The following is a 27,847-nucleotide window of genomic DNA, read 5'->3' as shown; positions in this document are numbered from 1 at the left end:
TACTACTATTACTCCACACATCGACCGCTATCCAGCATGCATCTAGAGTATTAAGTTCATAAGAACAGAATAATGCTTTAAGTAAGATGACATGATGTAGAGGGATGAACTCATCCAATATGATATAAACCCCATCTTTTTATCCTCGATGGCAACAATACAATACGTGTCGTTTCCCTTTCTGTCACTGGGATCGAGCACCGCAAGATTGAACCCAAAGCTAAGCACTTCTCCCATTGCAAGAAAGATCAATCTAGTAGGCCAAACCAAACTGATAATTCGAAGAGACTTGCGAAGATAAACCAATCATACATAAAAGAATTCAGAGGAGAATCAAATATTGTTCATAGATAAACTGGATCATAAACCCACAATTCATCGGATCTCGACAAACACACCACAAAAGAAGATTACATCGAATAGATCTCCAAGAAAATCGAGGAGAACTTTGTATTGAGATCCAAAGAGAGAGAATAAGCCATCTAGCTAATAACTATGGACCCGAAGGTCTGAAATAAACTACTCACGCATCACCGGAGAGGCCATGGAGTTGATGTAGAGGCCCTCCGTGATCAATGCCCCCTCCGGCGGAGCTCCGGAAAAGGCCCCAAGATGGGATCTCTTGGGTACAAAAGGTTGCGGCGGTGGAATTAGGTTTTCGTGGTTCTCCTGGATGTTTGGGGGTACGTGGATATATATAGGAGGAAGAAGTACATCGGTGGAGCAACGAGGGGCCCACGAGGGTGGACAGCGCGCCCAGGGGGGTAGGCGCACCCCCTGCCTTGTGGCCTCCTCGATTGTTTCTTGACGCCCACTCCAAGTCTCCTGGATCACGTTTGTTGTGAAAATCACATTCCCGAAGGTTTCATTCCGTTTGGACTCCGTTTGATATTCCTTTTCGGTGAAACTCTAAAATAGGCAAAAAAACAGCCATTTGGGTTGGGCCTCCGGCTAATAGGTTAGTCCCAAAAATGATATAAAAGTGTAAAATAAAGCCCATTAACATCCAAAATAGATAATATAATAGCATGGAGCAATCAAAAATTATAGATACGTTGGAGACGTATCAGTATGTGAGTTCTTTATGACTAATGTTGAGTCCATGGATTATACGCACTCTCACCCTTCCACCATTGCTAGCCTCTTCTATACCGTGCATTGCCCTTTCTCACCTTGAGAGTTGGTGCAAACGTCGCCGGTGCATCCAAACCCTGTGATATGATACACTCTATCACACATAAGCCTCCTTATATCTTCCTGAAAACAGCCACCATACCTACCTATTATGGCATTTCCATAACCATTCTGAGATATATTGCCATGCAACTTTCCACCGTTCCATTTATTATGACACGCATCATCATTGTCATATTGCTTTGCATGATCATGTAGTTGACATCGTATTTGTGGCAAAGCCACCATTCATAATTTTTTCATACATATCTCTCTTGATTCATCGCAATCCCGGTACACCATCGGAGGCATTCACATAGAGTCATATTTTGTTCTAAGTATCGAGTTGTAAGAAAATAAAAGTGTGATGATCATCATTAGAGAATTGTCCCATGTGAGGAAAGGATGGTGGAGACTATAATTCCCCCACAAGTCGGGATGAGACTCCGGACGAAAAAAAAGAGAACAAAAAGAAAGAAAAGAGGCCAAAAGAAAAAAATAAAGAAGGCCCAAATAAATAATAATAATAATAATAATAATAAATGAGAGAAAAAGAGAGAAGGGACAATGTTACTATCCTTTTTCCACACTTGTGCTTCAAAGTAGCGCCATGATCTTCATGATAGAGAGTCTCTTATTTTGTCACTTTCATATACTAGTGGGAATTTTTCATTATAGAACTTGGTTTGTATATTCCAATGATGGGCTTCCTCAAATGCCCTAGGTCTTCGTGAGCAAGCGAGTTGGATGCACACCCACTTAGTTTCTTTGATGAGCTTTCATATATTTATAGCTCTAGTGCATCCGTTGCATGGCAATCCCTACTCCTTGCATTGACATCAATCGGTGGGCATCTCCATAGCACATTGATTATCCGCGTCAATGTGAGACTTTCTCCCTTTTTGTCTTCTCACACAACCTCAATCATCATATTTTATTCCACCCATAGTGATATGTCCATGGCTCGCGCTCATATATTGCGTAAAAGTTGAAAGAGTTTGAAAAGGCTAAGTATGAAACAATTGCTTGGCTTGTCATCGGGGTTGTGCATGATGAGAGCATTTTGTGTGATGACAATGAAGCATGGACAAACTATATGACTTTGTAGGGATAAGTTTTCTTTGGCTATGGTATTCTGATAAGACATAATTGCTTGATTAGCATACTTGGAGTATTACTATTTTTATGTCAACAATAAACTTTTATCTTGAATATTTCGGATCTGAACATTCATGCCACAATAGAGAAAAATACATTGAAGAATATTCTAGAAAGCATTCCACATCAAAAATTCTGTTTTTATCATTTACCTACTCGAGGATGAGCAGGAATTAAGCTTGGGGATGCTGATACATCTCCAACGTATCTATAATTTTTGATTGTTCCATGCTATTATATTATCTGTTTTGGATGTTAATGGGCTTTATTTTACACTTCTATATTATTTTTGGGACTAACCTATTAACCGGAGGCCCAACCCAAATTGCTATTTTTTTTGCCTATTTCAGTGTTTCATAGAAAAGGAATATCAAACGGAGTCTAAACGGAATGAAACCTTCGGGAACGTGATTTTTGGAACAAACGTGATCCAGAGGACTTGGAGTGCACGTTAAGCAATCAACGAGGCGGCCACGAGGCAGGATGGCGCGCCTACCCCCCCTGGGCGCGCCCTCCCCCTCGTGGGCGCCTCGTAGCTCCACCGACCTACTTCTTCCTCCTATATAAGTTCACATACCCCACAAACATCCAGGAGCACCACAAAACCCTATTTCCACCGCCGCAACCTTCTGTACCCAAGAGATCCCATCTTGGGGCCTTTTCTGGAGCTCCGCCGGAGGGGACATTGATCAAGGAGGGCCTCTACATCAACTCCATGGCCCCTCCGATGATGTGTGAGTAGTTTACTTTAGACCTTCGGGTCCATAGCTAGTAGCCAGATGGCTTCTTCTCTCTCTTTGGATCTCAATACAAAGTTCTCCTCGATTCTCGTGGAAATCTATTCGATGTAATCTTCTTTTGCGGTGTGTTTGTCGAGATTCGATGAATTGTGGGTTTAGGATCCAGATTATCTATGAACAATATTTGAATCTTCTCTGAATTCTTTTATGTATGATTGGTTTATCTTTGCAAGTCTCTTTGGATTATCAGTTTGGTTTGGCCTACTAGATTGATCTTTCTTGCAATGGGAGAACTACTTAGCTTTGGGTTCAATCTTGCGGTGCTCGATCCGAGTGACAGAAAGGGAAACGAAACGTATTGTATTGTTGCCATCGAGAATAAAAAGATGGGGTTTACATCATATTGCATGAGTTTACCCCTATACATCATGTCATCTTGCTTAAGGCGTTACTCTGTTCTTATGAACTTAATACTCTAGATGCATGCTGGATAGCGGTCGATGTGTGGAGTAATAGTAGTAGCTGCAGGCAGGAGTCGGTCTACTTGTCACGGACATGATGCCTATATAGATGATCGTACCTAGATATTCTCATAATTATTTGCTTTTCTATCAATTGCTCGACAGTAATTTGTTCACCCACCGTAATACTTATGCTATCTTGAGAGAAGCCACTAGTGAAACCTATGGCCCTTGGGTCTATTTTCCATCATACAAGTTTCCAATCTATTTTATTTTGCAATCTTTACTTTCAATCTATATCATAAAAATACCAAAAATATTTATCTTATTATTATCATCTCTATCAGATCTCACTCTTGCAAGTGGCCGTGAAGGGATTGACAACCCCTTATCGCATTGGTTGCAAGGTTCTTATTTGTTTGTGTAGGTACGAGGTGACTCGCGCATGGTCTCCTACTGGATTGATACCTTGGTTCTCAAAAACTGAGGGAAATACTTACATTGCTTTACTGCACCACCCTTTCCTCTTCAAGGGAAAACCAATGCAGTGCTCAAGAGGTAGCATAGCCTTGCTGGACTGTGATGGGTTAAATGAGATTTACCATGTAATCGAGTTAGTTTTGTTAGGGTTTGATCCCTAGTATCCACTATGTTCTAAGATTGATGTTGCTATGACTTCGCTACGCCTAATGCTTGTCACTAGGGCCCGAGTGCCATGATTTCAGATCTGAACCTATTATGTTTTCATGAATATATTTGTGTTCTTGATCCGATATTGCAAGTTATAGTCACCTACTACGTGTTATGATCCGGCAACCCTAGAGTGACAATAGTCGAGATCACTCCCGGTGATGGCATGCAAGTTCTTTTCCATAAGCACGCATGACTATATTCGGAATACATGCCTACATTATATTGATGAACTGGAGCTAGTTCTGTGTCACCCTATGTTATAACCATTGCATGATGAATGCCATCTGACATAATCATCCATCATGGATCCATTGCCTACGAGCTTTTCACATATTGATCTTTGCTTAGTTACTTTTTCGTTGCCACTGTCACGATTGCTACAGAACTTCTACTATTACTTTTGCCACCATTACTATTACTTCCATACTACTTTGCTTCTAAATACTTTGGCGTAGATATTAAGTCTTTCAGGTGTGGTTGAATTGACAACTTAGCTGCTAATACTCAAGAATATTATTTGGCTCCCCTTGTGTCAAATCAATAAATTTGGGTTGAATACTCTACCCTCAAAAACTGTTGCGATCCCCTATACTTGTGGGTTATCAACTTCCTTTGCGGGTTAAGCCTCAAATGGGTGAAAAAACCTAGACTAGAGTCTTGTGTGGTTAGTCAGGTCGTGGCCGACACCCTTGCCATGCTTTCGCTTGAAGGTTGTCAAGATACATGACGTGTACATGGCGGTAAGTGGGGAAAGCATGTGTGAAGAAGTACACCCCTGCAGGGTAATATGATCTACTCGAATAGCCGCGTCCGCGGATATGGACTACTTGGAAAGCTTACATTGTTAATAGACAACTGGAAGTGGATACTCTAAAACGCGCAACATAAGTGTGAGTGCTATGGATGGCCTTCTCGTAGGGAGACGAGAGCGGATCCATAGTGGTGTATTGATATGGTGAATATGTGGACTTGCGTGCGCTTTCTCACCTCAAAGAAAATACTAGTAGTCTGTGGCACCCCGGCTCAGAGAAACCGGAACGCCTCGTATTCCAGCCCAGAGATCGAGGAGAAGTCTCTGGAATACGACACTGCTTGACATAGAACAAATCAGCTCTTATTACAAGAATAATAATTACACGGGTCTGATGTTACAATGATTACATCAGCATGGCAACACTACGCCTGTGATGCTACACTTGCTCTATGCTAGCAGCGGAACATCTCGTAGTAGCGGAAAACTTCTAGCAGCGGAACAACGACGAAGGTCGTGAACTCCACTCTGCAGGGACTCTGGCTGGGACACGATCTAGCTCGCACGAACGAAAACCATGACAAGCAATCAAGCAAGCACGGCATCACCTGCAATCTGGCATGACACGCCAGGTCAGTACATTGAATGTACTTGCAAGCTCACAACAACCATAAACATCAAGGCAAGACAATAACATAGCATTAACAGGTTAATTAATTAACAACTACCATGATGAAGCTACTACTAAGCATGAGATGAACTAATACAATGATGATAAATCACCATCTCAGATCTCCATAACCATAACTCTCTTGGCTAACCAGCCAAGCAGTATGCCATCTCGATCAACTCATGATCAAAACCATACGGTGATCTTTCCGGAGATCACTACCATGACCAACACTGGTCTCAAACTGTGATCTTTCCTGCGATCACAGCCACGACCAACACTTGGTCTCCAACATCATCATCAACATCCTGCCAATCTGTACTGCTCAACATATCAACATATAAATCACCTATAAGTCATTCCGGCATGTGAGTGTTGATCGAACGGTGGGACCAAGTACGAACCCATGCCCATGACTGAGGACACGACTATCGATAGATTAATACACTCTGCAGAGGTAGCGCACTTTACCCACACCACAGAACCCATGGCCTCGCACTCCCATTCGGGTGGACCAATGGCGTTCCGACAAAACCGATCTATTGCCATGACACTCTCCCAGCCACTTTGACCAACACCACTTTTTGGGTCCAATCCTGGGTAGCCCATGCCTACCAAAGGTCTTACGGCCACCGTCGTGGCAAAAATGGTCCCAAATGGGGACAAAGTGCGCAAAACAACTCGGGCTCACAAGGTTCATGTTCGCCTACCTGATCAGGGTAGCGTGTGCCCATAACCTTCCCTACGTTGGAGGCACTGCGAGAGGCACGGCAATAGCATCGCATTAGGACCTTCCCATAAAAGCAAATGTGGTTGCACTGGAGAAAGCCCGGTTCGGTGGCACCTGACCAACATAATGACGGAATTTATCCCCAAAAATATAACTGTGGTAACTGATACTCCAATATCAACTATCAAACTATAATCCAAATCATAGCAATATCCAACAAATAATCCAAGCATAATATCATCATCTCAAAACACTCCAAGGGTAGCACTACACTACTGTCATGATGAATCCGAAAACAATAATCCTACTACTCCAATAACTAGAATAAAACTATTCGGCTAAGATCCACATGTAAACATTATCTCCGAAAATAATACTCCAAGCAATAGAACATCAACTAGCGTCATGAAAATAATCATACTATCCACTAATAGTCCAAAGGCAGCATGATATCCAAAGTAATACTCCGAAATATATTAACAGATGCCATCATGGAAATAATCATAATACCAAGCACTAATACTCCAAAATAATACCAGATACCATCATGAAAAAAATAAACATAATAGCCACTAAGAATCCAAAGGCACATGTCATCCACATAATCATCAAAATATTAATCCTAGAACTCCAAGCAATATCATGGCAATATCAAGATCAAACAATACTCTGAGAAATGCCATGAACAAAATCATACATAGCCGACACAATATTTTAAACAAGTTCAAATAAATAAACCATGTCACTCAATTGCAATCATGCAAATGGAGGGTGTGGCTTGCCTGGGGTGGAAGAAATCATCAGGAGAAAGTGCGAGAAGCTCGCGAAAAGAATCGCCAGAAAATATTCATTCTCGGAGGGGGCCGATTAAGGACAGGGGGGAAATAGTCATTTTAAGAATGTCAAAACATGGTTAAAATGATTCCATCAAAACGGGCTCGACTAAACGAAGACGTGGGCTTTGGAATCACCTGATTTGGAGTTGTGGGCAAAAAGATATGAAGGTTTTTCTGCCAGGGACCCATCTGTAATAAAATCATCACAAACAGGACCTTGGCTGGAAAAACAGAACGCGCACTTGATCTAATATGCTTTCGGTGAAGTGAAAGCGTATTCTGGCCCACAACCGCAGCTGCTTACGCTTTCGATTAGCGAAAACGTATTCCATGGAATACGTTTCCACTAATCCACGTTAGCGAGGGCGGGTCAACGGGCTGTGCGGCGGTGGCTATGAGGACGGCAGACGGTGGCGTCGGGAGGAGATGGGCACGGCCCCCCGGTGCGCCAGAGGAGGGGTGAGGAGCTGGGGTGACACTGGGGTGATGGTGGAGACCTCTGGTGGTGGAAGGCAAGGAGAGGGACGACGTTGAGTGAATTTAGCCGAGCATGGCCGGCGGCCATGGCGGCAATGGAGGTCGTGGAGGGCATCTCGAGATCGGGGAAGAGGTCAGGGGGGGCTAGAGGAGGTGCGGGAGGCCAGTGGTGAAGCAAGATGGGGTCGGGATGGCCTTATATAGGCGCGGGGCGAGGAGGCCGAGCTGGCGTCGCCGCGGTCGCGTGGCCGGAGCCGCGGATGCGTGCCCGCGCGCATGAACTTGGAGGCAGGCGATGAGGGAGGCACAGTGGAGTCTCTCACGGGGCAGAGGAGGCCAAGGGGGCGCAGGGAGGAAGAAGACGGCGAGGAACCGAGCCAAAATGCCACTGTGCGCTCGTGAGGAAGAAGGCGGCTTGCGTCGGTGAGGAAACTACCAGAGGGGGAGCGGGGTCCAGGTGATCAGCGACGACGAGAGGAAGACATTGGACATGCTAACACGCACTAAGGCGACGAGGGGGAGAGGGGCCCGAGCAAGAATCCATCCTGGGCGCGGCCAACGGCAGTAGAGCGCGCGCACATGCTTTCCATTAACGCGGTCACCGCGTGCACTGGCATGTAGCGGGGGAGAGGGGCTAGAACTTGTTGTCTAGTGGCAAGTTCATCCAGGGTAGGTTCCTACTACAGTGGTAGTTTGGTTAAAAGGGCTTCGGTTGAACGGCAAGAACCCTCTGAAGTTTACTGCAGTAAACTTGGGTGAGCACTAGTGATCAATAGGAAGGGTCTTGGAGCCATAGAGTTTGTCTGCGAGGTTGAGGTAAAGAAGGAATTTCATCCAGGTAATTTTGAGAAGATTAGGATCAAGGTTTAACATAGTTGCTTTGCAACTACCCCAAATGGTCCAGAAAATGGATCAAGATGATGCACTCAAATGGTGTGGCCACTTGAGCTCAAATTTGACAACGCTTGATGATTTGACCATATAAAGATGCTGTATAAGTTTCATACCAATTGGATTCACCAAAATGGTACTTGCTTCACAAACATCCTTGCTGACCAGAAACTTGCAAAACTTATAGGGAAATATTAGATTGATGAAATGGTGCCAAATTTGGTGGAGAGAAGTTATTTGGGTAGGATAATGCCCGGCTAAGTTTTTAGGAAAAATGAAGCAATATAAAATATACATGCTTCACAACCTGAAAATATTGACAGAATCAAAGATTTGATTTTGTGCTCACATGGATGATTGGGTGAGTCTGAATTTTGGAGGAGAGCAATGATATGAGCACAAGAATAGGCATGAAAAATTTCAACTCATTTGGATAACCCTAGCTAGTACTTCCTTCACAAAGGCTTCCTTCAGACAGGAACTTTGAAAAAACACTGAGGAAGTTTGGCTAGGAAAATAAAGTTGAATTTTGGCACAGGGCAATTATTTGGACAGGATAAGATGTACAAAAATTATGGGGTCAAATGGGCAAAGATAAATAGCACTTGCTTCACAATGTGCCATTTAGGACAGAATAGGAAAGTAATTTATTGAGCATGATGATAAATATGGACAATGAAATATTTTGCCATATTTGAGGAATATATGACCCAAACAATTTATAAGAATTATTTGGGGATTTATGGATGGACAGAAATATAGGTTGCTTCACAACCTAGGGCAGATAGGATTATTCCTTTAATAGAGAAAAAAGGGAATATTTCCTACAAAGAGGAATTAGGGTTTGGTCAAGCAGTGGAGTGACAAGATCTTGGCAGGGTTTTGAGAATGATAAGCCACTTGGGAAGGAAAAAGAGGATGATTTCCCAGGTGACAAGGCCACAGAACCACTCCAAAAAGAAAAACAGAGCAAAAATCAATAAATCAAAAAGAAAAAGAAAAGGGTCAAAATCCAGGCTGTTACAACTCTTACCCCCTTAAATAAATCTCGTCCTCGAGATTTAGTTGCTCCGAGAACAAGTATGACTTGAGGATGTCGTTTCCAACTCGAATATCCTTTTTCCTTTATTTATTGTTCCCCCAAGAACTTTAGATGATCCACTTACCTTGCTATGGGCTGGCTTGCTTCACCTTTCCCCAAATTCTGATGGGTTTTTGCTCATATACCACTTCCTTTTGCTGATGTTGATTTTCTCATATCTACGGTGATTTCCGACGGATCTGATCATAAATTTCATGAAAACCTTTTTATTTCTGTCAAGGGGTTGCTGCAAGCCTTCTGGGTTCAATAAATGCTTAGAATTAATCATGGCCATCTTTTGGCGGGATCTGACTGCTCATAGGTGCACTGATTTATCTTGATTTATTTCCTTTGGCTCGAGCATGTGGCATACACCAGAGATTTGACTGCCTTCTGTCGTGAGCAATATAACAGTGTATGGAGTTATAGTTATGTCATACCTCAAACATTTACATCTTGAGACTTTGCTCGACAGAGGCTGACGGACAAATGCTTTTCCTGACAAACTGACCAGGTACTTGATTCCGTCGGCAAGTATACCAAGTCTGAGCTGATTATTCGGCTTTTGACTTTCTCACTTTGTCGGTATACCCATTTTTGGTAATACGCTGTGATATGTTTTAACTTGCCGCTGAGGTCAAACTGTTGAGGTTCAAAGGAATCTTGGATCTGACATAACAGACTTGGATATTCCACACTAACCATATCAAGCGGGTCAGCGGGATATGCAAATCCTTGTAAATAGAGTAGGCCGCTGAAGGTGTATGTCTTTGTGGATCCATATGGAATTATGGCCTCCAACGGACTTGGGGTATCCGGACCTTGATGGTCGTGCAAAATCATCATACCTTTGTTGTCAGTCTCACCCTTTAACGGTCATGATTCTCTTTGTCAGGATACCTTACTGAAATAACCTGGCCACACATGTCCTTGATTCTTCGTATGACCATGACTGTGGCTAGTGTAATATTGTTGGCATTATTCCTTCTGCTTATTTTCTGACCTGTGTTCGCACATATATGACATATACTCGGGGTTTGTAGCTGTACGGAACTCATTGCTTTCTTAGGTATATCTGTTGGATTAGTGTTGTGTCCCGTATAAGTGACCGATCTGACCCGGGATACATGCGTACCATATGTATAATGATCATATGCAACTGAATACCATATTATTGTGGCAGGCATATGTTTTGACTGAATTGTTCCTCTGACAAAATTATTGCAAATCTGATCCTTGAGATGTACTGTCATATACTGCCAACTCATCATATAATCTCTGAGAACGGTGCATAGTGAGGTATTGATGTGTACTGGGTGGCTTACGAGGGAAGCCATCCAAGTAACTTGCTGAGGAAGACTCTTAGATTCTATTCAAGGCTTTTGGGTAGCATGCAGAAGAAATCTCGATAGCTTACACACGAAGCTTGGTCGGATTATAGTGCTGGAGAGACTTGAGTTCCGAAGCTTCCCCTCGGGCTTGCTTGTTGAGAAAAATTCATTTCCGTATGTCAGAAGCTTTTACCGAGGTATCTTGTTGAGAAAGACCGGGTACCGTGGGCCAGAAATTGTCACATATCATGTTGAGGAAAAATTTGAGGAGCCTTGCCTCACAAATTTCTTCCGATAGCGTGTGGAATAATGCTGGGCCTCTTATATCCAAAACTTCATACTGATATGCAGACTGAAATCCATGCACACGTCCACAATATTTTGCGGCTGATCATTTGCATGAGAAAGTTTGTTTGACTGTCTTCCTTGAGCATATCACATCCTGACTTTCTATTGGAACATAACATATTACAAGTATCATTTATTGTTGAGCCAAAACTTTGCCTATGATCCATACCTTTTACTGAAAAATATACCATTGGTCTTGCATCTGACTTGTCTTTCTGCTAGCTGGATCATTACTATTGTAGAATTGATGTGGATAATCAATCCAAGACACAATTGGTATTCTGAGCAGATATTCCTTATATTAGGCGGTTGACTGAGAAGGTCATAATGTTTAGCTGAGCTTCTTCCAAATATTTGAAATATTTATTACTTCTTCGAGTCCGGTGTCAGTTGATGAGCAACTCTTTATAGGGGAAAATAATGTAACACCGGGGCCCAAGAAGAAAGAAGCAAAAGAAAACTCAACTAAACAGAAACACACAACAACAATCAATTCACACAAAACCAATATCACATATCACTGCTAGACACACAATATGCATGCCTACTTAAACACACAAATCTCGCGGGATCTCCGGCTCTACGATCCAGCATGCTGTGATGGTGTGCACGAGGACGAATAAATGTGTGGAAGAATTGGTGTAAACTGTGCTACACCAAGTGCTAGCTTAGCCAGGTAGCAGCCTGGACTAGCTCAGAGGTGAGGACGCAATCGGTAATCATGTAGTGGGACACGAAGGTCGCAACCACATTATTATCAAGCGGACGGAAAAAGATCCGTACTCGTCCAAGAAATAGGATAGCAGAAATAAACTGAGGCTGCTGACATTGCCCTTTCTTGATAACTACGATCATTAAGGGTTGCCAAAATGACAAAAAAGGATGATCCGTGATAGAAGCATGTCTACCACCGAAACAAAAGGTGGGGCTAAAGGAAATAATTCGGCGCGATACCTGAGCACCATTTTTGCAAACAGTGTCGTGATCACTTGGCATCACTCTGTTGGGACAGAAATGACACCCAACACCGAAGAATGAGCAAGAAAAGAAAACTGGAGAAATGCAAAGGCTGAGCTGTAGTGGATCCGGACCGATGCCATCTACACTCACCAGATTAAACTGTTAGTAACAAAATAATAAGGTTATCTGCATGCTATGCAACAAACAAATGCAGCAAACAAATGCAATAAACAAGCCGGACTTTAAACTACCGATTTCTACCGGTCTCTACCGCTCGCACTGACTAGGGCATCCTACAGCCAGACCTGCTCTGATACCAAGCCTGTGGCACCCTGGCTCAGAGAAACTGGAACGCCCCGTATTCCAAACCAGAGATCGAGGAGAAGTCTCTGGAATACGGCACTGCTTGACATAGAACAAATCAGCTCTTATTACAAGAATAATAATTACACAGGTCTGAGGTTACAATGATTACATCAGCATGGCGACACTACGCCTGCGATGCTACACTTGCTCTATGCTAGTAGCGGAACATCTTGTAGCAGCGGAACAACGACGAAGGTGGTGAACTCCACTCCGCAGGGACTGGCTGGGGCACGATCTAGCTCGCACGAACGTAAACCACGACAAGCAATCAAGCAATCATGGCATCACCTGCAATCTGGCATGACATGCCAGGTCAGTACATTGAATGTACTTGCAAGCTCACAACAACCATAAACATCAAGGCAAGACAATACATAGCATTAACAGGTTAATTAATTAACAACTACCATGATGAAGCAACTACTAAGCATGAGATGAACTAATACAATGCTGATAAATCACCATCTCAGATCTCCATAACCATAACTCTCTTGGCTAACCGGCCAAGCAATATGCCATCTTGATCGACTCATGATCAAAACCATACGGTGATCTTTCCGGAGATCACTACCATGACCAACACTTGGTCTCAAACTATAATCTTTCCGGCGATCACAACCACGACCGACACTTGGTCTCCAACATCATCATCAACATCCTGCCAATCAGTACTACTCAACATATCAACATATAAATCACCTATAAGTCATTCCGTCATGTGAGTGTTGATCGAACGGTGGGACCTAGTACGAACCCATGCCCATAACCAAGGACACGACTATCAATAGATTAATACACTCTGCAGAGGTAGCGCACTTTACGCACAGCACAGAACCCATGGCCTCGCACTCCCATTCGGGTGGACCAACAGCGTTCCGACAAAACCGATCTATTGCCATGACACTCTCCCAGCCACTTTGACCAACACCACTTTTTGGGTCCAATCCTGGGTAGCCCATGCCTACCAAAGGTCTTACGGCCACCGTCGTGGCAAAAATGGTCCCAAATGGGGACAAAGTGCGCAAAACAACTCGGGCTCACAAGGTTCATGTTCGCCTACCTGATCAGGGTAGCGTGTGCCCATAACCTTCCCTACGTTGGAGGCACCGACGAGAGGCACGGCAATAGCGTCGCATTAGGGCCTTCCCATAAAGGCAAATGCGGTTGCACTGGAGAAAGCCCGGTTCGGTGGCACCTGACCAACTTAATGACGGAATTTATCCCCAAAAATATAACTGTGGTAACTGATACTCCAATATCAACTATCAAATATAATCCAAATCATAGCAATATCCAACAAATAATCCAAGCATAATATCATCATCTCAAAATAATCCAAGGGTAGCACTACACTAGTGCCATGATGGATCCGAAAACAATAATCCTACTACTCCAATAACCAAAATAAAACTATTCGGCTAAGATCCACATGTAAACATTATCTCCGAAAATAATACTCAAAGCAACAGAACATCAACTAGCATCATGAAAATAATCATACTAACCACTAATAGTCCAAAGGCAGCATGATATCCAAAGTAATACTCCGAAATATAATAACAGATGCCATCATGGAAATAATCATAATACCAACCACTAATACTCCAAAATAATACCAGATACCATCATGAAAAAAATAAAACATAATAGCCACTAAGAATCCAAAGGCACATGTCATCCACATAATCATCAAAATATTAATCCTGGAACTCCAAGCAATATCATGGCAATATCAAGATCAAACAATACTCCGAGAAATGCCATGAACAAAATCATAAATAGCTAACACAATATTTTAAACAAGTTCGAATGAACAAACCATGTCACTGCATTGCAATCATGCAAATGGAGGGTGTGGCTTGCCTGGGGTGGAAGAAATCACCGGGAGATAGTGCAAGAAGCTCGCGAAAAGAATCATCAGAAAACGTTCATTCTCGGAGGGGGCTGACTTAGCGCAGGGGCAAAATGGTAATTGTCAGAATGTCAAAACATGGTTAAAATGATTCCATTAGAACGGTCTCGACGAAACGAAGACGTGGGCTTTGGAATCACCTAATTTGGAGTTGTGGGCAAAAAGATATGAAGGTTTTTCTGCCAGGGACCCATCTGTAATAAAATCATCAAAAACAGGCCCTTGGCTAGAAAAACAGAACGCACACTTGATGTAATACGCTTTTGGTGAAGTGAAAGCGTATTCTGGCCAACAACCGCACCTGCTTACACTTTCGATTAGCGAAAACGTATTCCGTCGAATACGTTTCCACTAATCCACGTCAGCGAGGGCCGGTCAACGGGCTGTGCGGCTGACGAGTGGGGTCCGCAGGCGGTGGGGCCCGCCTGGCCTAGGCTCGTCTTCAACCTCGCTCGCTCCTGCGCGGTTCAGAGGAACGGCCGGCCACGGGGGGGATTGCCGGCGACTCCGGGCGTCTCACGCAGTGCTCCGCCTATGGGCGAGCTCAGCGCAGAGAGGCGCATCTGGTGGTGCCACCCGCGACCAGTGAGGAGGACCGAGGCGGCGGTGGCTATGAGGCCGGCAGACGGTGGCGTCGGGAGGAGATGGGCACGGCGCCCCGGTGCACCAGAGGAGGGGTTGAGGAGCTAGGGTGACTCCGGGGTGATGGTGGAGACCTCTGGTGGTGGTGGAAGGCAAGGAGGGGGACGACGTTGAGTGAATTTAGCCGAGCATGGCCGGCGGCCATGGCGGCAATGGTGGTCGTGGAGGGCGGCTCGAGCTCGGGGAAGAGGTCAGGGGAGGCTAGAGGAGGTGCAGGAGGCCAGTGGTGAAGCAAAACGGGATCAGGATGGCCTTATATAGGCGCAGGGCGAGGAGGCCGAGCTGGCGTCGCCGCAGACGCATGCCCGCGCGCATGAACTTGGAGCCAGGCGACGAGGGAGGCACAGTGGAGTCTCTCACGGGGCAGAGGAGGCCAAGAGGGTGCAGGGAGGAAGAAGACGGCGAGGAACCGAGCCAAAATGCCACTGTGCACTCGTGAGCACGCAGCGGCTTACGTCGGTGAGGAAGCTGCCGGAGGGGGAGCGAGATCCAAGTGATCGGCGACGACGAGAGGAAGACATTGGACATGCTCACACGCGCTAAGGCGACGAGGCGGAGAGGGGCCCGAGCAAGAATCCATCCTGGGCGCGGCCAACAGCAGTAGAGCGCGCGCACATGCTTGCCATTAACGCGGTCACCGTGTGCACTGGCATGTAGCGGGGGAGAGGGGCTAGAACTTGTTGTCTAGTGGCAAGTTCATCCAGGGGAGGTTCCTACTGCGGTGGTATTTTGGTTAAAAGAGCTTCGATTGAACGGCAAGAACCCTCTGAAGTTTACTGCAGTAAACTTGGGTGAGCACTAGTGATCAACAGGAAGGATTTTGGAGCCATAGAGTTTGTCTGCGAGGTTGAGGTAAAGAAGGACTTTCATCCAGGTAATTTTGAGAAGATTAGGATCAAGGTTTAACATAGTTGCTTTGCAACTGCCCCAAATGGTCCAGAAAATGGATCAAGATGATGCACTCAAATAGTGTGCCCACTTGAGCTCAAATTTGACAAGGCTTGATTATTTGACCATATAAAGATGTTGTATAAGTTTCATACCAATTGGATTCACCAAAATGGTGCTTGCTTCACAAACATACTTGCTGACCAGAAACTTGCAAAAATTATAGGGAAATATTGGCTTGATGAAATGGTGCCAAATTTGGTGGAGAGAAGTTATTTGGGTAGGAGAATGTCCTGTTAATGTTTTAGGCAAAATGAAGCAATATAAAATATAAATGCTTCACAACCTGAAAATATTGACAGAATCAAAGATTTGATATTGTGCTCACATGGATGATTGGGTGGGTCTGAATTTTGTAGGAGAGCAATGATATGAGCACAAGAAGAGGGATGCAAAATTTCAACTCATTTGGATAACCCTAGCTAGTACTTCCTTCACAAAGGCTTCCTTTAGACAGGAACTTTGAAAAATCACTGAGGAAGTTTGGCTAGGCAAATAAAGTTGAATTTTGGCACATGGCAGTTATTTGGACAGGATAAGATGTACAAAAAGTTTGGGGTCAAATGGGCAAAGATAAATAGCACTTGCTTCACAATGTGCCATTTAGGACAGAATAGGAAAAGAATTTATTGAGCATGATGAGAAATATGGACAATGAAATATTTTTGCCATATTTGTGGAAGATATGACCCAAACAATTTATAAGAATTATTTGGGGATTTATGGATGGACAGAAATATAGGTTGCTTCACAACCTAGGGCAGATAGGATTATTCCCTTAATAGAGAAAAAAAGGAATATTTCCTACAAAGAGGAATTAGGGTTTGGTCAAGCAGTGGAGTGACAAGATCTTGGCAGGGTTTTGAGAATGATGAGCCACTTGGGAAGGAAAAGGAGGATGATTTCCCGGGTGACAAGGCCACAGAACCACTCCAAAAAGAAAAATAGAGCAAAAATCAATAAATCAAAAAGAAAAAGAAAAGGGTCAAAATCCAGGCTGTTACATAGTCGTAGTACAAGATAGCCGCTGAGTCAAAGCTGGCTTGCTACAGTCAAACTCCACTACCCCTTTGTTGACACCTGATGCATAAGTAGTTAGTTCTGATGTAAGTCTTCCTAGGTACATTTGTACTTACGTTTGCTTAATTTATGTTTTGTAGAGAGACTTCGGTCTCACTAGTAGTTCTTCGTGGGCTTCAATGATTAGCTTGGGAATCCCAGACAGAGGTCTAGTTCCTATTGAGGGTCTTGTAGATAGAAAGGCTTCCTAGCCTTCTTTCTTTTCAGCTATCTGTGTACTCAGACAGGATTAGCTTCCGCATGTGCTTGTTGCTTGTATGACTCTGTATGTTGGTCCATGAGACCCATGTTTGTAATATCATGCTATGTATGGCTCCTCGGAGCATTTCAAATAATACTTTGAGTTGTAGAGTTTTGTTGTGATGCCAAGTTGTATTTACACATATCGAGCATATTGTGTGTATTTCATTGAAATGCTTGGTATGTGTGGGATCCGACACCTAGTTGTTTATTCTTGGTAGCCTTCCTTATGGGGAAATGTCTCCTAGTGCTTCCACTGAGCCACTGCTCCGGAACACTTAGGTTAGCCGACATGTATCCTTCTTTGTTCCTGTGTCTGTCCCTTCGGGGAAATATCACATGTTGTTCCTTTAAGTCCTTGTAGCTTGCTACGACTTGGGTTCATACGTTGATGACCGACACACTCATTGTTGGGTTACGTATGCCCGTCCCTGTAAGTTTGTGCCACCTTGGGTTTACGGCTAGTCATGTCGGCCCGGGTTCTCTGTCATATGTATGCTAGCGACACAATCATATACGCGAGCCAAAAGGTGCAAATGGTCCCGGCCTAGGTAAGGTTGCATCCATGGGAATACCGTGCGTGAGGCTGCAAAGTGATATGATGTGTCACATGCAAGATCAGAGTGACTTAGGATCGGGGTCCTGACACCCGAGCGATCGCACTGCTACGTATTAAAGCCGATCAATCAATCCCTTCACTCCTAACTGAACCCGATCGATTCCTTCGTGCTAACTGAACCCGAGTGATTCCATCTCTAGTGCTGCTAACTGAACCAGAACAATCGATCGCGGATGCTGCCTACTGAAGTCGATCGAGCCCCCGTATGAGACGTAGCCATCCGGTGCTGGGTTTCCTCTCCATGAACACTGACTGTTGTTGCCGCGCGCATGATACATGGAACGAGTCGAAACATGGTGACCTGGCAGTTGGTTGGTTGGTTATGGCTGAACATTCCCGCTGTTGCTGCCGCCCACTCATACGTACGCCCCGCACCCCAGTCGGTAGGGGTTGCATGAACAGAACCCCGTGGTAGTAGGCGGTTGCCGCTGGATGAACAGGACCCTGAGGAGGCCACCACACCCCAGCCGGTTGGGGGTGGATGAACATGACCCCGTGGAGGTTGGATGAACACTAGCTGGTGGAGACTGGAGGAAGTTGACGGTGGATGAACAGTAGCCCGTGGAGGATGGAGCGAGGCAGTAGACGGTCGATGAACAGTAGCATGTGGACTCCCGTTTTGCGGTACGTCACACCCCTCCCGACGAACATGCCCCGTTTAGACAGTAGGCGCTCGAACAGAAGTCTGTTTCCTCTGTTTTGCGCCATGCCAGACCCCTCTCGATCAACAGGACCCCGTTTCGACTGTAAGTGCTCGAACAGAAGTCTGTTTCCTCCGTTTTGCAGTACGCCAGACCCCTCCCAATGAACAGGGACCCGTTTCGACCACACGTGATTGAACAAAAGGTTGTTTCCTCCGCTTTGCGGTACGCCCGACCCCGTTTCGGCTTTTCTTTCCAAGCTGGTTGGCTCCCGATGAACAAGACACATTCCATTGCCTCACGATGAACGCGGCGCTATTTCTCCGTTCCGACCCAGCCGGTTGGTTGCGATGAACTGGACGTCGTTGTTGTCGTCTGTTGCCTCTCCATGCACACAAGCCCTGGTCGTACGTATGTGCGAGTATGTATTTGAGACCCCGCCCATATGTACGTATGTACGTGGCCATATTTTTTGGCATGTGAATGTATGTATGTGTACACGGTTTAGACGGGACTGCCTGAACTGCTACATTCAGGGTTCTACTATAACACGTGCCACTACTTGCTTGGCCATGGTTCATTGTTTTTTTTGAGAAACTTCACAGTAGGGTGAAAAAACCCTACTGTGTTTTCATATATCTATATAAATGGGGTGTTTACATAGACATGTCAACCATTATCTGGTAGAGGGGCCACGGTTCATTGTTGCGGAGAGAACGATCAACCAGGATGTACGTACACGTTCACAACCAGACAAACAACGCTACGTATGCTTTGATCAGGTGGGTCCCAGCTGTCAGGGAGGATAAGGATGCACTTCCTTGCGTGCGAAGATATAGCTGCTGGGTCCTAGCTATCGGTGAAGGAATCATTTTTACTTTGTGAGTAATAAGGAGGCACTTCCTTGCGTTCGAAGCTGTAGCTGGTGGGTCCAGTTTTCAGCCTCAGCGCCTAAAGTCCTCTTCCAATGCTTGTCGTTCGTTGACCTCATTGACCACGCCGCACCGAGAGCATCAAGGTGGTGGACAATGGCGAGGCCTAGGAAGGGAACGACGTGGAGCCAGGAAAGACGAGGTAGGTGGATGCCAACATGAAGGTGAGTACGAGGGTTCACTACTTCGACTATGGTGTGAGGTTGCCGTCACCAGAGACTAATAGGGGGTGTGGGTGAGTAGAGGGAAGGCATGGGCAATGGTGGGAGTAGGGTCGGCTGGTGAGGCCTTCGCGGCAGCACAGCCAGCCACGGGAGGCCGGAGCAGGCGGTACGGCGGGCGTTGGTTTGGGTGGCTGGAGCAACAAGACCAGAGGTTGAAGAAATAGCATGGTCATTAGATTGACATCCAATGGTCACTACAGCTAGAATCGTTTATTGAGTAAGTTGACAAAGCCATGCATATACGTCAACTTACTAGGCCCACAAGTCAACCCCCAAATCTGGTGGATCCTAGCTAGCAGGGGGAGGAATCATTTTTTGCACGTAATAAGGAGGCACTTCCTTGTGTGCGAAGATGTAGCTGGTGGGTCCCAACTGTCAGGGAGAGGAAACTTTTTTCCGCGTAATATGGAGGCACTTCCTTTCCTGCGAAGATGTAGTTGGTTGGTCAAACCTGTCAGGGGGAAATCATTTGTTTCACATAATAGGAAGGCACTTGCGTGCGTGCGGCCATGGACCATGTGGGTCCCTACGGTCAGCCACTCCACATACATCCCTCTTCCGATGGCTATCGTTGGTTGACAAAGTTGACCATGCCGCGCTGAGAGAACCAACATGGTGGACGACGGCGAGGCATAGAAAGGGAACGACCCAGAATCGGCGAAGACATAATAGTGGATGCCCCGCGGAGGGGAGTACGAGGGTTCACTGGTTCGGCTGCGGTGTGAGGCTACCGTCGCTAGAGAATGACATGAGGTGTTGGTTAGTAGAGGAATGGCCTAGACAACGATGGGAGTAGGGTAGACCGGTGAGTCCTGCGCGGCAGCACAGCCAGCCACGGGAGGCTGGAGCAGGCGGTACCACTTGCGGTGGTTTGAGCGGCTTAAGCAAGAATAACCGAGATTGAAGAAGCACGACAGCCGTTGGATGGACAACCAACGACCACTGCAGCTAGAATCGTGTGTTGACTATAAGTTGACAAAGCCTTGCATACATGTCAACTTAGTAGGCCCACAAGTGAGCATCACATCTGTGGCAGAGAGCATATAGCCCATTTGCTATTTTTAATAATTTATAGCCCATTTTTAATTCTAATGGAATTTACTGCGGCCCATTTACATTTTGTTAACATCACAACCCATTTTCTAGCCAGGACAACGGTTAATAATTTCAACCAAATTTCCCACATTTTGATGGAATCCGAACTATTTTTATCGTGAAATTCCAAGTCGGATTCAATCTAATTTCACAATAAATTTATATTCGGTAAAAATGCAATGAAATTTTGCGCGTGCAACAAGTAATGGGATTAAAAAATCAAAATCCAAAAAATAATAATTTTGTAACTAATTACCAGTTCGGTGTTTTTTCTATATTATAGCCCATTATTGGCAAGCCTAATGCATCCCTCCTAGGAAAGATTTGTAGCCTAGCAGGGCGGAGAATAACAAGTTGGCCTGGGTTGGGTATTCCTCAAAAAAAGTAAAGCTGGGCTAGCCATTTTCACCTAGAAAATTTAATATCTGGGTTGGATATTTGGTCGACATAAAATAATAGCATGGGCTAGACGGGCCACAGCCCGCCCAGTTGATACCCTGCTCCTTTGAACAACAACAAAAACATCGCTCAAAAAATATTCTGCTCACCCCTCAAAACACAAATACTATTCGAGCTGTTGGGTCCCAGCTATCGGCCACTCCTTGTGCAATTCTCTTTTTTATTGACTATACATTGACAATGGTGTGGGACCATGATGTCAGGAAACCAGGTGGAGGCATTATTTATAGTTGTAATAAAGAGGCACTTGCCTACGTATGGCTATGGCCATGCTGGGTCCCTACTGTCATCCTCTCCATGTAAAGTCATCTCCTGATTCCTCTCATTCGTTGACCATGTTGACAATGCGAGACGGCGGGACCATGGCGAGCGCAACAATGTGAAGGACGACAGAGAGGGCCTCGTGGGCCCTACATATGGTCTGAAACAGCGATCGCTGCATATTCAGGAAGCTAGGATCACCGGGCCACATGTTCACGACGACATTGTCATTCGTTTGTTCATCGGCGATTCGTCCCTCCACAAGCCAGTGCTCATTGAGGAGATAGAGGTTGTAGCATTGGTCCTCCTGCACTTGCTGGAATGCCGATTCCGGTGACGCCGGTAGCTCTTCAGCCATTAGGGCGTAGAAGTGCGGCTGCACCTGCTCTATGGTGAACACGGCATGAACCGGCTTAGGTGGTGGTGCCCGCTCCTGGTCGGAAGCCTCGTCCATCGTCTAGTTGTCATCGCTGAGCTCGGCAAACTACTGTTGGGCAATTGACAGAAAAGCAAATAATTATGACGATATCCAAGGCAATGATCATGTATATAGGCATCATGTCCAAGATTAGTCGACTGAAATGATTCTGCATCTACTACTATATACTCCACACATCGACCGCTATCCAGCATGCATCTAGTGTATTAAGTTCATGGAAAATGGAGTAATGCTTTAAGCAAGATGACATGATGTAGACAGGATAAACTCATGTATGAATAAACCCCATCTTGTTACCCTTAATAGCAATGATACATGCGTGTCATGTCTCTTTCTTTCACTAAGATTGAGTACCGCAAGATCGAACCCATCACAAGGCACCTCTTCCCATGGAAAGATAAATCAATCTAGTTGGCCAAACCAAACCAATAAATCAGAGAATAAATTCGAGGCTATAACAATCATCCATAAAATAGTTCAGAGAAAACTCAAATAATATTCATGGATAGATCTGATCATAAACTCACAATTCATCGGATCCCATCAAACACACCGCAAAACGTCATTACATCAAATAGATCTCCAAGAACACCGAGGAGAACATTGTATTGAAGATCAAAAAGAGAGAAGAAGACATCTAGCTACTAACTATGGACCCATAGGTCTATGTTAAACTACTCACGCATCATCGGAGGGGCAACAAGGATGGTGAAGAACCTCACCATTATCATTTCCCCCTCCTGCAATGTGCCGGAAAAGGTCTCTAGATCGGATCTCGTGGTTCTGGAACTTGCGGTAGTGAAGAAAGTATTTCGTAGACTCCTTGGTAGGTTTCGTGATTTTAGGGTATTTATAAAGGCGGAGGTAGGTCAAATGGAGGCTTGAGGGCCCCACTACCCACCAGGGCACGCCAGAGGCCCCTGGCGCCCTGGTGCTTAGTGGGCCACTCCTTCGTCCTCTCGTGGCCGCCAGAAGCTTCCAGGGTCTCTTATTGCCAGAAAAGAATCTCCAAAAAGTTTCGTGGTTTTTGGACTTCGTTTGGTACTGACATTCTACAAAGTAAAAAACAAGCAAAAAACAGCAACTGGCACTTGGCACTAAGTTAGTAGGTTAGTCCCAAAAATGATATAAAGTTGCTTCTAAATGTATATAAAACATCCCAGATTGATAATATAATAGCATGGAACAATAAAAATTATAGATACGTTGGATATGTATCACCCGTTGTGGCATCGATGATCTGGTAAATATGTGGTAAAGGGAAAGGATCCTTAGGGCAAGCCTTTTTTACGTCTTTGAAATAGATCAAAGGCACCAGGATTTGTCTTTTTTGGGTACCATAACCAGGTTAGCCAGCCATTCGGGGTGCTTGATGTCAGGAATGAATCCGGCCTCCAGTAGCTTAGTCAGGCCCTCGTCCATGACTTGACGCTTATGCTCGGAGAATTGCCGAAGTGCATGTTTAACAGGTTTTGAGCCCTTAATAATGTTGAGGTTGTGTTCGGCGAGGTTCCTTGGGATGCTTGGCATATCTGAGGGGTGCCAAGCGAAAAGAACCCAATTTTCCCGAAGGAACATGCGTAATACCTCGTCGGTTTCTAGGTCTAGCTCGACACCGACGCTGTTTTGTTGGGGCCCGTCGGGCGTACTTGAAACTTGATGATCTCATCAGCTGGTTTGAACGAGGTTGACTTGGATCTTTTGTCAAGAATGACGTCGTCCGAGTTGACTGTGGCCTGAAGCGTTGTAAGTTCTTCAGCTGCAAAGGTTTCAGCTAGCGCCTCAAGGGCCAATGAAGTTGTTTTATTCTCGTCTCTAAGCACCCTATTCGGGTTGCTAGTAATGGTTATTACTCCATTGGGGTTGGGCCTTTTGAGCTTATACCCGTAGTGTGGTATGGCATGGAATTTTATAAACGCCTCATGCCCCAAGAGAGTGTGATAGCCACTTCAAAAGGGTATGACACGGAAGGTCAACCCCTCGGACCTATAGTTCTCAGGAGTGCCAAAGACCACGTAAAGTGCCATTTTCCCCTTACACCATGCTTCCTTTCTGGGGATAATTCCTTTGAGCGTGATTGAGCTATGCTGGATACAAGTTGTGTCGAATTGCATTTTCTCCAGTGTCCCCTCATAGATGAGGTTTAAACTGTTGCTGTCATCCATTAATACTTTGTGGAGTCGACATCTGTCCACTATTGGATCAAGAACTAGAGCGGCTGCATCGGCTTATGTCAGCCACCAGCAGATCGTGATGCTCGAAAGTGATCGGCGTGTCTAACCGCGCCACTCATGGTGTGTGTATCGGGACGTGGACAAGTTCTTGTAGGGTTCGCTTTCTCTAGTTCCCTGACTTATATGTTTGAAATATCATCAGGACCTCGGCCTCTTCCGAGGATTTTGTGGAATGATTGGTGGTGTGCCAATTCATGAGGAGGTCCTCGCCACCCTTGGTGACTTGATCTACAACCCAGCAAGCTCGAAGGTTATGGGTTGGATTAGTGTTGAGCAAGGTAGAGTGTATGTGACATGGTTGGCCCAGCAGTCCGTCAAGGGCGGTTTGGTGTCCCGTTTTCTTTATTTTTCGTGGTGATTCTGCTAGCACGGGGCACCTGTGTGGCTCCCATTGCATGAGATCATGTGCTTTTCGTTTATCCGGGTATACTGATCCCTGTATCTACTAGGCCTCCTCAATGGTGCAAAATTTTAACACCAACTCTGAGAGTTCGGAGAAGGTCAGGACTCGGCGCCGGGCGCGGGCATTCAACAAACCCTCGCCATGACAATTGCAGCGAAAGGAAGCCAATGCATCCGCCTCGCGGCAATTGACTATTCGTTTTGACGAACAAGAACCGTGACCAGAATTGTCAAATTGTCTCTTTGGACCGTTGTTTTACATACAGCAGATCCCAGACATCGGGAGGCCTCAAGTTTCTTGGACAATATGTGATGTGGGAGGTGGGTGGAGCAAACAATCCTGCCCCGATTGGGAAGGGCTCTAGAGCACCCTCGCGTCCGTCACAGGGCGCATTTATCAAGGGGATGTCAAGATTTGGTTTGACATCCAAGTCATACATCTCACTTGTCAGATTAGTTCCATTCCTACTCCCTGTGAGGGGGGTCGGATCTGAGGTTCCATTGGACGAGCTCAAGGAGGGAGTGTAAAACTCCCAGCCAACTTCATGGTCATGCTCCATCATCTCGAACGGGGAGTGTATCTCGGAGTCTGGAGGGCCTTTAGGCGGATCATCAAAGAGGGCTGCCGATACCTCCATGGAATTAGGGGAAATTCGATCACCATTGGTGGGTCCATCGATCCTTGGTGATCCCACAGTGAGCTCTTAATGAAAGCACCAATGTCGGTGTCAAAACCGGTAGATCTTGGGTAGGGGGCGAGCTATTAGATCAGATCGATGCGTAACAGGAGAATAACACATAGGGGATTTACCTAGGTTTGGGCCCTCTCTATGGAGGTAAAACCCTACATCCTACTCTTGTTTATATTATGAAGGTATCGAAGTACAAAGTTGATCTACCTCAAGATCATAAGTCGTGGGATAAACCCTAGGGGTATGATGAATGGGTGTGTTGTAGGGTGAAACCCTAACATGGATCTTTTCACACTTGGAGGGGGGAAAGGGATGAACACCAAGAACACAAAGAGGAATTCACTCCAACAAAACCCAATTACACATCCACTAGAATAGCAAACACATAGATCCACAAGAATAGAAGAACAATCCAAGGAAACAAGCACAAATGTAAGGTTTTTCCCACTCCTAAGGAGGTGAGGACTTGATGATAGTCTTCTCCAAGAGGAGGTCTTGAAATCCACTACGGATCCTCTCCTAAGAGGTCTGGACCTCCAAGAGGAGTGGTAGAAGGAGCAAAGCTCTCTAGATATCTCTCCTATACTTTGCTAACCCTAAACATGACCCTGGGCACAAAATATATAGGTATGTGGGGCAGGGCGATGAAGTGGAGGCCCAACCAGCAGCCCTCAGCCGACCATCCTGATGGGCCCATGCGCACGGGGTAAGTTAGGCCAGTGCGCATGTGGGTCCCATGTGCACGGTATATGCCCGTGCACACGGGGTGCTATAGCAGACCGGGCCCGGGTGCATGGGGGTGTGTGTCTCAGCTTCAACAACCCCTAGGTAGCCAGTGGGCACGGGGTGTGGAGGGGCCGTGCGCACGGGGTCGCCTGGAGGTGTTATTATCATCTTCTTCAGCTCCTTTTCCTTCCTCGAGGCCTTGGCTTGCTTCTCCTCCTCCTTTGGGGTGTCCTTTAGCCTCTTGGTGGTGTTGGTCTTCATACCTAATGACACATAGCATGTTCTTGTGAGGTAGCATCCAAGTTCCATCTATATCCATATTGATCTCGAGTACGAGTGAGTTCACCTCGGTTTCAATGGCACGTGCTCGAGCTTTTGTCATGGGTCCATGTGGTGCTTGATGTGTTGGTTTCGGGTCCATGGGGATGATGGAAGGATGCTCCGCATCATCTCCCTCCCATTTGGTGAGATCCGTCCCTGGATCAAGATCTTCATCACCATGGTATGGCGTCAAGTCCTTGACGTTTAATGTGTTTCTTACATTGTACTTGTCGTGTGGGATGTCGATCTTGTAGCATTGTCATTGTATCTTGCTAGCACCTTGAAGGGTTTGTTGGCTCTTGGTAGTAGTTTGGACTTGCGCTTGTTGGGGAAGCATTCCTTTCGGAGATGTAGCCATACAAGATCACCCGGTTGGACCATTGGGGTCTTATTGATGTTGAGCTTGGTGGCGACGCTCGATCGTGGTCCTTGTATCTTCATGCACCTTCTTGAGATAACTTGCTCTAGCACTTGCGTCCATGTTCGATCATTATTGAAGTGGAAGCGGTAGGATTTCCAATGGGGACAATGGATTGAAGCCATAGACGACCTCGAAGGGGGACTTGCCGATAGTAGAGTGTCTTGCTCGGTCGTAGGCGTACTCGGTGATGGGTAAGCACTCCTCCCACTCCTTGATGTTCTTCTTGATCAACACATGTAGGAGAGTAGATAACATCCAATTGGTGACTTTTGTTTGGCCATCGGTTTGGGGATTATAGGTTGTCGAGAATAGTAGCTTGATGCCAAGCTTGGCGCATAGTGTCTTCCAAAAGTAGCTTAGGACCTTGATGTCGCGGTCCGACACAATCGTCCTTGGCACTCCATGTAACCTCAAGATTTCCCTACAAAAGAGATTTGCAACATGTGAAGCATCGTCTATCTTATTGCATGGGATAAATTGTGCCATTTTAGAGAATCAATCCACAACAACAAATATGGAATCCTTTCCATTTTGAGTCCTAGGCAATCCAAGCACAAAATCCATGCTAATATCTTCCCATGGTTGATATGGAATCGTAAGTGGCATATGTAAACCATGAGATTGAGCTTGTGACTTAGCTTTGTGACATGTAGAGCATCGGTTGGTGAAGCGTGCGACATCACGAAACATCTTTGGCTAAAAGTACTTGAAGGAGAGTGTGGTAAAGGTCTTGTCATGCCCGAAATGTCCCATAAGTCCTGTGTTGTGAGCCTCTTGTAAAAGTAACAAATGAAGCGAAGACTCGGGTATACAAAGTTTGTTAGCGCGCAGAACTTAGCCATTCTTGATATAATAGTTCTCCCAACAAGTGTTAGCAAGACATTTGGCATAAG

The sequence above is a fragment of the Triticum urartu genome, chromosome 5 (assembly GCF_003073215.2).
Source record: "Triticum urartu cultivar G1812 chromosome 5, Tu2.1, whole genome shotgun sequence".
Taxonomy (NCBI): Eukaryota; Viridiplantae; Streptophyta; class Magnoliopsida; order Poales; family Poaceae; genus Triticum; species Triticum urartu.
The sequence above is the reverse complement of the archived record's forward strand: the minus strand, read 5'-3'. Positions refer to the sequence as shown.